The sequence below is a fragment of the Anser brachyrhynchus genome (genome assembly GCF_964034855.1).
Source record: "Anser brachyrhynchus genome assembly, chromosome: 7".
Taxonomy (NCBI): Eukaryota; Metazoa; Chordata; class Aves; order Anseriformes; family Anatidae; genus Anser; species Anser brachyrhynchus.
The window spans coordinates 35,228,505-35,240,852 of NC_137701.1; the positions used below are offsets into that span (position 1 = coordinate 35,228,505).

Here is a 12,348-nt window from a genome sequence, read left to right on the forward strand (position 1 = left end):
GCATTTGGAAATTAGCAAGATACTTCTTTGGTTGTCCCTGACAGGGGAGGTACCCAGGGCTGCAGAACGAGACAGTTTCAGGGCAAAGGCATGGGCAAAAAAGATGGGCACTTAGGTTTTCAACAAACATGAATAATGGGGCTAAATTAGAAAATAATGAATGGCCCGGAGAAAACAGAGGAGGAGCTTATTGTCATCTAATTTACAAGACTAAAATAAGGGGACAGTCAATGAACTTAAAATAGTGGTGACCTATTGCTCTCTTGGCTGAGGGAGCCACGCAGCTGGCGTGCCTGAGTAGCAGCAGCAGAGCGAGGTCGCTGACCAGCCGTGTTGTGTGTGTGCACGCTCTCGGAAGCTGCATCTGCTGAACTTTCTGCAGGACAAGGGGGTAAACATGAGCACACTGCCACTGCTAGCTCTCACGCTGCCTGTCTCTGCGTCCGCTTGAGAATTCATGGGGATCTGGATGAATTGTTCTAGTACGTAGCAGCCACTCCCGTCTGCCCTCTTTTCCTTCTTGTCAATATCAGCTAGTCATATTAGATGTTTCTGGTGTGAAAAAGGAGAAAACAAGGGGTTAGTTGGTATCCAAGAGCATGCAGCTTCTTCTGGAAGACTCAACTTGTCTGTAGTCTGCTCACTACGCATGCTCTTCAGGTAAAAAGGCTACGAGACTTGAGACTCAGAACTGACCCAGTGGTCTGCCTGTGGGCTGCAGCTGATCTCTGATACAAAATATAGGAAGTTCAAATGTAGTAATTGGAAATATTTTTCCCCATAATGTGAAATTTAAACTGAAATTCTGCTACAAGAATTTTCAGATCACTGAAGCTAAAAATGTACAGAGATTTTAGGAAGGAAAAGATGCTTATGTCTCCATAGTGAGTTTCACGGTGAAAAGTGGTGGATGACTTTTTTTTTTTGGTAGGGTTAATTTTATATTTGCTGCTGTTTTTGTACCCTGAACTGATTCATTGTGGAATCGGATCCCACGCAAGGGAAGTGGTGGGATCATATTGCTCGGATCAAGACTGACATTAGTGGGACAAGGCATTACATCTTCTTACCAGTAATGCGAAAATGCATTTTTAGAGATCCATGGAAAATATAGTGTCTGGCATGGAGGAAAGGCAAAACATTTATCAACTGTGTTTTTTTTTTTGTTTTTTTTTTTTTTTCTTTTTTAATGCTGGCCACTGTCAAATGAAGGATACTGTGTAATATGTGCTAGGGTCTAACGCGGTGTGGAAACACTCATATTTCTAATGGCATAGAGCACAACATTGTAATTTACTTAGAGAAGGAACTACAGTCTAATCCTTGCTACACAGAACTTGTCAGCTGGGACTCCAGGCTTTTATTAATGGCTCTACCTTTCGTGCCCTGGATGTCTGCAGGCAAGTCATTTAACTACCAACTTAAGGCTTTTTAAAAAAAGATAACATTGCGTGTACTTGAATCCAACAGAACCTTGAACATTAGATGATCTCATATGGCTAGGATTAGGAAAGATTCATGATAAATTAATGTTTCTTATTTTTATTTTTTAAATCTTTGGTTTCGATCTGTTGATAAAGGTGGTCTCAGATTACCTCACATTGACTGTGACCACACAGTGCCCAAGTGCAGAGGAAAAATGTTTGGTGTGAGCTGCTTGGCCTTCTCTCGCAGATGCAGAGTTGCCTTATATTACTTCACATTTACTACAAGGCATTACTTCCCAAAGGCTGACCATGTACACCTTTTACCTCTACTAAATCAAAGTGATCTGTTGTTGTATTCCATGTCTTTTCACGGCACTATCTACTCTACTACAGTTTCTGAAACTGTAATGTGTGCAAAGTATTTTCCTTTTGCTGCCAGCAAGAAATTTCTGGTGGTGGTGTTTTGTGAGGCTGATGGAAACACTGCACTTTGCAGCTTTCTCCATGGATGCTGAGGTTGTTGACCTCTATTGAGAGAGTTTGTGGGATAGCAGCTGAGCCATTTTTGTCTTCTGCACACCTAAATTTTGCTCTTGATGTTGACAGTTTCATAGCTCCAGTAGGATAGAGCTGTCATCAAGGGAAGTTGAGATCACACAGCATGAAATGGTCCCTCATTTAAAAGACACTGAAGGAGGGTTTTGGACATGGAGAACAAATAATTTGACCTTACTGAGTGCCCACAATGAGATGAATGAAGGGGACTGAACATGTAGATGATGATGGTCTTACAGTGGTTTGCACTGGATTGAAGACTTAATGAAGTATGTTTCTGAGGCATATTTCATAATCACATATAGGCACAAAACCTTGGGCTCCTCAGATCATTACTGTAGGAATTTCTATAGCAAAGTTCTAATCCACTGGTGAAGAACACTTCTATTACTGATCAAGGGAAAAAAGGTTTTACTACCTAGGAATTCATAGATAGGAAAAAACATACCTATTACTTAGCTTTGTATTTTGGCTTTAGTATAGAACCTCTGCAATCCAAATTGAAATGTCTTTACCTGGGTTTAGAAGGAACGTATGCCTAGACTAAGTTTGTTAACAAGGTAGTGGGGATGTAGTTTGTGCAGAAAATCTCTGTTTTGCAATATATGTACAAACTGAACGACCTCGGTATTAAGAGTGCCCATCTATAGGTGCCTGCAAAGCAAATTATCTGTCAGTTGATCCAGGAAAAATTCTGAGGCTTCTCCTCAAAAAGAAACATGGGATATTCTCTCAAACATACAAACAAATTCACAAATAATGAGGCCCAATAAATAGAATACAGCTTTGCAGAGGGAGCGTTTGCAACAGGCATAAGCTGACAGAGAAATTTAGAAGTGTATGTCAGCCATCCGGGGTTACTGCTATGCGTGAATTTAACCACTGATTTTCCGAAAGCTGTGAGCAGTCAGGGAAAGTACTAAGAAATCTTGACTTCTAATTGACTTGTGAAAATTGTAACTAGTTCTGGTATATTGCTGCTAGTTAAGTACAGGGTGACAAAATTAAATAGTTCCTTTAAATAAATGTCGTGTATCAAATAAGATCTTTATGTGCTTATGGTTATATTTAGAATGCTTAATGAGTACTGAGTGCAGAAGAGATTATATTTAAACAGAGAGTACCTTGGGGAAATTTCGGGGTGTGAATTAATATACTCTGTAAAACTCAATTTTACAGTTTCTGGTAAATCATCTTGCCATGGATAGTAAGGAATTCAGAACTCAATTTAATGAACTCATCCCATAAACTGTGCTAGTGTCTCTTGTCTTAAACCCTGGAAATTAAGGAACATCAAAACAATGACTTCTGATAATCCTCCCCAGTAAGGCTTAAATTCCTGCAGTGAGTCCTTTGCTGAAGTAGCTGCTCTGAAACAATGAGCCTCATACAAAGGCTCCCCAGGGCAGGAAGATAGGCAGGATGCAGGCTTGAAAGTTTGCTGGCCCAGTCGAGATTTTTTATAGCCTTGGGCTAGGCAGCACCAGCTAATTGGGGGAGCTGTTTAACTGACTCTCCTCTAGACAATGTTTCTCTATCTGTGTTTAACCTCAAGCTCTTGGCTATACCAGCTGGCATCGCTGCAGCGCTTCTAAAACAGTCAGAAAGCTGAAATCAGGGGATCGGTCTTGCAGGTAAGAGTATGTCTCAATAGAATGAAAGCAAAGAAGTGATATGGAGCTTTTGTGTAACCTTCCTTTTCCTCTTGCTACAGCCAGCTTGATTTCTTTGCAAAGCAATATCTGCCTACTGCTGCCTGCTCAGCGCTGCATCTCCACAATAACCCCCCTGTTCCTCCTCCTGTTCCTCCCCCAGTCCCTCATCCTGAAAAATCCCCACCAACTTACATTTCATTCTGAAAGAAGGAACTACACACATTAGACCCAAACATTTTCCTAGCTTCCAGTAACTAGCAAATACATCAGTATTGTTAAATGGATTTTTATAGAGAACTGGGACCCACCGGCGAGTTGTTTTGTTTATGTGCCTCTTGTCATGTAGTGCATGGCCCTTTTTGTGTTTGTGTCTCTCAGAGGTCTGTAAGAACCCGCTAGCATGTGGAATTTATAAGCATCTTTTGTAATGCTGAGTGCTTTATTTGAAAGCTCACACTACATATGACCAGTGACCATTTTATGATCACTCTGCAACTTGAATAAAATAAAGAACCAGACAGGAGGGATGGCTCCTATCTTACACTCCTAATTTAAGAGATTGTAATTCAAATTGTGATTGAGAGTGCAGAGTTAAAATGGAAAAGAAAAGAAAAACAAACAAACAAACAAAACAAAGCACAGGAAGAGTAACATCTTACAACAACATGGATAGTAGAAATGAATCAGAAATGATTTGGGTTTTATAAACATACAAGCTGATCATTCAGGTCTTTAAAATAACTTTATTGTCCTGTTGCATTGCTGAGGTTGGAGATTTGAAAGGGAGAAAAAGCTGCAGTGAGTAGGTTCCACTGTCCTGCCCTTAGTGTCTGCAAGCATGCAGGCCTTGCTCATGTCTAACAATAAAGCCTTAACGTGGTATCAGAGGAGAAGAGAGGACACCAGCAGCCTGCCTCAGATGGCACCCCTACTTCTGTGGTGTATGGTTTCTGACTCAACCAAAAGGCTGGTGGTGACAGCAACTGATCCCAAACCTCCTGCACACAGCCCTGGTACCCTTTCTGCTTCTTACCTCGAGACTTCGTTGAATTGTGTGAAAACTGATTTGGGCTTACCCCTTGAGCTATTTCTTGGTATAACTTATTTAAAAAATAGTCATTTCAATACTCATACACTGTTTATCTGAGCAATAGTAGAAGCAAATTTCAAACAAAAAACTCTCTGTCAGACAAATCTGTTAAAATAACATTTTCCCTTTCCAAAAAGCTGCTTTTATGCCTCTGTTTTTCAAAGGCATAATAGGCATCTACTCAAAGCCAATCTGTTCCTTATGGGAACACATCCAGCTCAGGCTTCTCACTGTGTAATGTCTTCCTGCCACTCTTACCTGGGAATGTTTTGAACCACGCTACATTTCTGTATGGACACAAGAGACAGTGAGAGCTCCAACCTCTTCATTTGTACTCTCGGAGTTGACAGAAGAGTTGAATGGTTTAATTGATCCGTTTGCTTGGGTTCCAGCAAAATGTCAGTGATTCATATATTCTGCAAAGCTAACTAGTATAATAACTAATGCTTTTGTTAACGTTGCTTGCAACCTGAAAAGGTTGGTATTTAAGTTACAGTTCCTTCAGTGTGGTCAGCAGCAGCATAGACAATCTCACGCAGTCCACTTGACTTGTCTGTGAGACACGTCCCCAGACATCTTAGCATCAAACACAAGTGGATGCAGTGCCAATAAGAGCACGGCAGTTCAAGTGGCTTCTAAGGAGTGGGTGCTCTCCTTTAGGTTACTAGGCTGATTAGGAAGAAGTAACTCAAGTCCAGACAACTTGAATTGCACGACAAGGCACACTTAAAACCACATTTGATAAGAGTACTTGCACAGCAGAGTATACAATAAATGCAAGCTCCACAAGCAAATCTTTCTTTTTTTCTCTCATTTAAAAAAGAGGAAATTAAGTTCCAAAGGTCACACTGATGCTTACATAACTGAAACTTTTGTAAAATTTTGAGTTTTGCAAAAACATTTGCATGTTTAACAAAACCTCCTGTTTGCAGCAAATGCTGGGGGGTTTAGGACCAATGGTACTGCTATTTTCTTCTTTGTCTTGTGAAAACATTACTGTATGTTTTTACAAATGCTCTAGATAACCCAGTGTGTATAGATGGTGGATATAGTATAGCTTTGGCTTTTTCTGACTCGGTCATGTTTACTATACAGCCTTAATTTTTAACCCGCACAAGGCTTTTTACATTTAACTTTACATTTAACAGTCTAGAAAGCATGGTCTTTTTTCTATGAGCTATAATAATCATGGTTGCAACAGGTATTGAGTGCTTCATAGAAATTATTGTGTTAACAATCAGAATCTCTGGCATCTTCATTGTGACAACAAGAACAATGATGCATTAATAAAGAATGAAATATATATTTTGGGTATCAAGAAAATTTTAAATAGTTATCTGTACAGCTGTTTCAGCTACAAGCATGAATGGGATGGAAATAATACCTATTGAAGCAGTTAAGAGATTTCAGATATTGCAGGCCCAACATGTACGAACTCTGAGTAAGAACCTACATTCCAGCAACATTTCCTATTGCAAGATTTCCAAGATTTTGATGAGAGTTCAGAACAAAAGCTGTTCTGTTCCTCCTGGGGCTTACGTCACCAGTTGTCTTATTATTCTTGATACTTTGCCAATCATATTGTAAGCTTTGAGAAAGGGATGAAAAAGCAGCTTTTCTCCTTTAAAGAGATTCAAACTTCAAAATCTTATTACTGTGACTATTAACTGCAGAAGAGGACAGGCTGAAACGCCAGCTGTAGAGTACAGTCGAGGTACTGCTGACAACATTTTTATGTGGTTCCACATAATGGCATTTCTGTATGGTGACCTTAAGGTTATAAATGTTCCCATGAATGTTAGTTTTTTGTTTTTTTTTTTAGTGGTGAGAAGTAATGCAATGATAGGATGACAGGAGGATGGGATTGGAAACAAATCTAGTATGACAAGCAATCTTCATTTGTTAGTTTTCTTTCATAATCTGTCATTTTGGAAATACTGACTGCTTGTCTTTACAAAATTATAATTATTTTTAACACTTTTTTATGCAAGTGTATTTGCTTTAGTCCTTTGCAACAGCCTCAAACTTTGAAGCAATTCAAAGAGGTACAGTCTTCTATGCATTAACTGTGTTCAAACAGAGTATGCCTGGGGACAAAATCCAAGGAAGAAACTGCAGCTGTTTCTTTAGTGGAATGTACTTTAGTACGTGTATCTGTGGAATAGCTTTGTCTTGAGAGAAATGCATTATTTGTATTTGTATTTGCATTTTATTGTGCTTATAAATACCCTTTAACACAAACTTTACCATGCTACAGAATAATTTAGCTGGGAAACTTGTTTCCAGCTCTTCATCTGCATTTAAAAATTCAATTTCTAAAGTAGTCCTGCAGTCTCTTTGCCAGGACATGTCCCCAGAACATTTTCCCAAGGAGCAACAGGGACTTTCTCCGCAGATGCATGTATCAAGCCAAAGAGGCTACCAAGAAAAGCAGCAAGATTTCCTAGAAGCCAAATGGCCTGTATACTGCACACTGCACACATTTATTTCTTGTCTTATAAGTTATGGGTAAGACATGTGTGTTTTGAAATGTTTGTCACACAAAACCTTGATCCCCAAGCTGAATGGTGAAGAAGAGATGCAAGTGTCTTTAGAATTTTCCCTTCACTCATAGTTTAGCTTCTGTTTTCTGTGCCACTGGACTGATTGAGCAATCTTGATCTATCCACAGGCCTTTGTTTGAGCTTTCCACAGGTTAAATTTCTCAGGATCTTGCCAGGTTGTTTCACTGTGGACTCAGTATTTTCTTCAGAGGTATTTTTTGCAGCCATTTACTGACTTTTACATTTAATCGGGCCTTCCATTTAAAGAGTCATTGGTAAAGACTCCACTGATTTCTTCCATTTTTAAAATCATCTTTTTAAGCCACTTCTGATAGCTTTATGTATTAAGGCAAAATTGCCTGTGAAGATTCTCAATACAAACTGAGTAATTCTGGATTCAGCTATATTTTCTTAACTAAAGGCTTCAGAATTGTATTTATTATCATTCGTCATACCAGTCTTGATTGTCCTATAAGGTTCCAATTTGTAACCAAAAATGATATATCAGAAGTTCAAATTCATGTATACAGAAGTTCAAATCCATGCATATTATAGCTTTTCCACCTCATTTGATGCATAGCCTTCAGCAAGAACTGAAGTGGAAAAGCTTTCAGTGATTTTGAGTCCCATGCAAGGTACTTGTTCTCAAATTTTCTGCATACAATCATTTAGAATTTTTAATATTAGTATTATATTATTTGAGACATTGTTGAAATGTTAGCATTCTTACTCAGAAAACTATCAAATATAACAAATGGACTTTCACTCAGTTTATGTCAGATTTCTTTGTTTGGTTGTTGGTACTGTTCAGAGCCAGAAATGAAACTGAAAGCCGGCTCATGGGAGAAGCAGTCATGTGGAGTCAAATCTTTTTCCCAGGACCTAAAGCAAAAACACACTTGAGGGCTGAACAATGAAGATAATTTTCCCCAAGAAAAGTTCTAAGTATAGCTGAGATGGCCCCCACACCACTAACAAAAATGTAAATACAGCTTTTGCCAGAGATACCATTGCATCCACTTTCTAATATATGACAAATTGTTGCTTTTTTCATTCTTATTCTCTCTCTGCATATGTATTTAAAACTTATTTATTTATTTATTTATTTATTTATTTATCTCTGAATACTGTATTTTCTATGTAACATGTAACAAGATCTATCTAAATTAAGGAAGAGAGATTTTGATAATTATACAAGATAGAATGTTGTACTTTCTGATATACCAAATGCACATAAGTATCCACAAAAATTGAACAAATCTAAGTGGGGAGCCCCACCAGTAGTCACAAGGCTGATGTTTTCATAGCTGATGGTAAAATCATGTAAATCAGGCCACAGAAGTCTTAAGATGATTTTAAGGATAATTGTGGTCTTGATACTACACTTTCCAAATTTTTCCACTGTTATATAAAATACTAGAAGCAAGCAATGAAATTGGTTTATTACCACAATAAATTAACCTAAAAGAAGGACTTAGAAACCATGGGTCTGAATCGTAATGTTGGTATTAATGGTGCAGGAAGGCAGTGTTCCTTGTGTAATAGTGCAAGTTTCTAAAATATGAAATGTCATGCTTGCTATATATTTCATAGATGGGAGACAAATGGAACTACATAGCATGAAATATTAGGGACTAACAGAATCTTGTACAAGCATTTTGTAAAATTATAAAGGTTAAAAAATGTAATCGCAGTAGATAAGATTAATCATAATTAAATCTAGGGAAAATGAGGTATTTGCAGAGTTTATTTCATTGTATTGACCTTCTTTTTATCATACGCTACTTAAAATGTGTTGTTGAGGACTGGCAGAGGGCATGTTGCAGCAAATGATCAAAGGGAAAGGTTTTGCTTTAAGACCTTACCCAGTGGGGAAAATGTGTATTAATGGTTTTGAACTCTTGTGTAGCATTTTACTCGTATGTCTTAAAATGCTCTGAGAAGAAAACTTATATCTCTGTTTTACAGATTACGAGATGAGGCCACAGAGAGTTACCTAACAGTGTCATACTGAAGATTATGAAGCCAGGAGCAGAACTGAGAGGAAACCCTAGATCTCTTTAACTCCATCCCAGCAGAAGAGAAAAGGTACCAACCTATTTACATATTTCTAAGTGGCTATGTTAACTATCCTCAAAATAATTGCAGTTGTTTCTTGACAACAAGCATCTTTTCTGTTGTTCATTTTGATAGCAATGATTATATTAGTACAATTAACTGTGGAACATTTTAGTTAAGCAATAAGCCAGGTTGCAGTTGCGTTAAGTTTGATAGAATTCTTTAAAGGACTTCTGTATGGGGTCAAGTAAACCTCCTCCTCCTCTTTTTGTTATTATTATACTTACTCTTTGTTTGGGTAGTGTCTGTAATGTTCTGGGCAATTTCCCAACATAAAAGAAGGCAATATTTCCTTCCCTAAGAGGTTACATGATAAAAAAAACAGGCAAAAAGATAAAGAGTAGAAAAGGTCAAAATAGAAACCGCTAGTGTTCTAACATCTTGTCACGTTTAGTGAGTTTATTGAGTCACTGAGTAACCTCCAAGGACACCAGTCTGGCCATGATCAACCTGAAAGAAGGCTCATCCCATTTTTAATTATTTGCATGCAAATGACTCTTGCCCATTCTTAAGATAGTTCTCTTATTTGCCCTAGCTGTTGATTTGGGAGGGTAATGAGCAAAAACTATGCATTTAAATAAGGTTTAGGCATGCAGCTCCTACTGATGATGAACCACTCTCATCTGCTGCTCTGTGCATAGCAGCTCAATATATAATTACATATATTGTGTGATTTTTTTAAAAGTGTGAATGGGTGCTAATGTATTAAAAATACAAATCAGTACAAAGAGGTAAAACCACACATTCAAGCAGATTGTTAGGAACCCAGTTTATAATAACATTACAAAAGATTAATATGTTAAGAAATCACAGATATTATAGAGATCAGAAATGGTACATATTATCTAGGGCTTTTAGATCCTCAATTCAAATCAAGTTTAGAACTGCACCAACCAAATGTTATCATTTGATTGTTTTTCACAAGCCTTATATCAAAGACATTTATTTGTCTTAAGTTGCCTGTCTCATGAAAACCATGACTGCAATAAAATCTTGTTTTAGCAGGCTTCACAGATGCCATTAACTTACTCTTGTCTAGATTTGGACACTTGGAAACTCTAATAACTACTTTTTGGGGATTCTGCCTGCATATACACCACGTTTAGATGGGCTACCATTCTTACAAGCACTATATTTAGGTCAGAAAGCTGTGTATTTATAAAATGCAAACATCAGAACAGGGCCAACAAAGTACAGTGATTCCATGTCTGAGCTTAATGGTTTTTGGAAGTTCAAAACTCAACCAAGTATTTTGATATTATTAATTCATGTATCTATGATGGTGTTAATTATCCATATTACCCATAAGTTCTCTAATATAAACATTGCATATGTTTACATATGTATATCACATACCTCTTGGTAATGGTATAAGGTATTTAAAGCAACCAATATTTTCCACATTATTCCTTTGTTGTATCTTTAGCTGCCACAAAAGGTACACTTTCTCTTGTTACAACACACATTAGATAGATAAAATCAGGACCAGCAAGAAATAAACATCAGAAAGGAACAGTATACTTATTATCACAATACCGCATAGATAAAATCTAACAAACATGAAGGCTGGAAGAGGGGAAAGAAGATCTTTCTAATTGCTTTACAAGTAGGGTTAGATACCAGATCAACGAATACCAGCTCAACAAATTACAAAATAAAAACCCCATTGCAATGTTAAAAATGCATAACAATTTAAAACAAACAATAAGGTAAGAAAAGTAGTAAAGAAAAGCGTAAAGGAAAATGACATTTTAATGATTGTCCTTGAGTTATGTTTCTCGTGTAAGCTGAGTACTTGTAGATTTGAAATACATTTCTCAAAATGAGTCTCTTGCTGTAATTTGTTTCATTTTAACTGTTCACTTCTTGTACGTTAGGATCTGTGTAGACTAGGGGTTTTTTGAATCTGGGATAAAAATGGTTCTTTTGAAATGTTGTAATTACCTGTAACAGACTTCCAGTTTTTCTGTACTGTCTCACTTCTTGCTTAGATACTAATAATTTTTTTTTCCAATTTTCTTTATGTATAACAGAGAGGTTTCAAAATCAATTTATGTGAGGGTTAGCTGTAAATTGTCACGGAAGGAGCTGCTCTCAGCTTTTTAGAAAATGGCTAAAACCTAAGTATTTTCAGTGTTAGTTTTCAGGAGGATCAGTGAGCTGATCTTGTTTATCCTTCGCCTGTATGATCTCTAGAGCCCGCACAAGGGAAGTGGTGGGAACACGCAGCTGGAGATAAAAGGAAGTTGGATTGCCCTGTTCAGGAGCAGTGCAGTCTCAGATCAGCTTAAATTGACTGTGAAATCTCACTTTTAGGAGAGGGGGAGATCTGCTGATTTACAGAGCAAGAACATTTGCCCTGATGTCTGATTTCTGCCTTACATAGGCTTAACTTTACATTAACTTTGCTGAAGAGAGTAGATTTAAAATTGCGGGGAAGCGCTAGGAATATTTTTAAAGTTAGGAAGATGGTTATATCCCTCACGAGAAACAAGTAAATTTGCTGGGTGATACGTTAAACAGCTTTTTGATTCCTTTCATTTCCACCTGTATAGGCCTCCTGTTCATGCCTGGGCTGACAATCGCGTCCCTTCCCAGAGCAGCGTGCCGAGATGGAGCCTGGCATGTGGTGCTTCCCTCCGACCCAGTCCTGGGTCCCTTGGGAGCTGTCAGCCCTTGGATGCTGCTGCATGGCATCTCCCCAGGGCCATGCCAGCACCCACCCATGACCCATGGGCCTAGCCATAGTCCCAGCCCGGCCGCGGCCTCCACTGCCCGTTTGCTGTGGGCTCACAGCGGTGAGATAGGCCCCAACCGGTGCCTTTAAATAATGAGAATTACCACAAAGTGCCTTCCTTCAGCTGTTCAAAAGTATCTTGAAGCCCATGTGGATCACATGCTGTCCCTTGGGTTTTTTGATTTTGTCATCTCATGCTTCTGGGGAGATCTGTTTTCACGGT

At 38.2% G+C, this 12,348-nt stretch overlaps 1 protein-coding gene across 2 annotated transcripts in view; it reads left to right on the forward strand.

The window, feature by feature from the left end:
* The first annotated feature begins 1,797 nt into the window (after nucleotides 1-1,797).
* Nucleotides 1,798-12,348, forward strand: part of THSD7B (thrombospondin type 1 domain containing 7B) — a 456,617-nt gene continuing 446,066 nt past the window's right edge. For both annotated transcript variants that reach the window (XM_080600715.1, XM_080600714.1), the window contains exons 1-2: nucleotides 1,798-3,616; nucleotides 9,239-9,358. The gene's annotated coding sequence lies outside the window, so the exon portion shown is untranslated. The remainder of the gene's footprint in view (nucleotides 3,617-9,238; nucleotides 9,359-12,348) is intronic.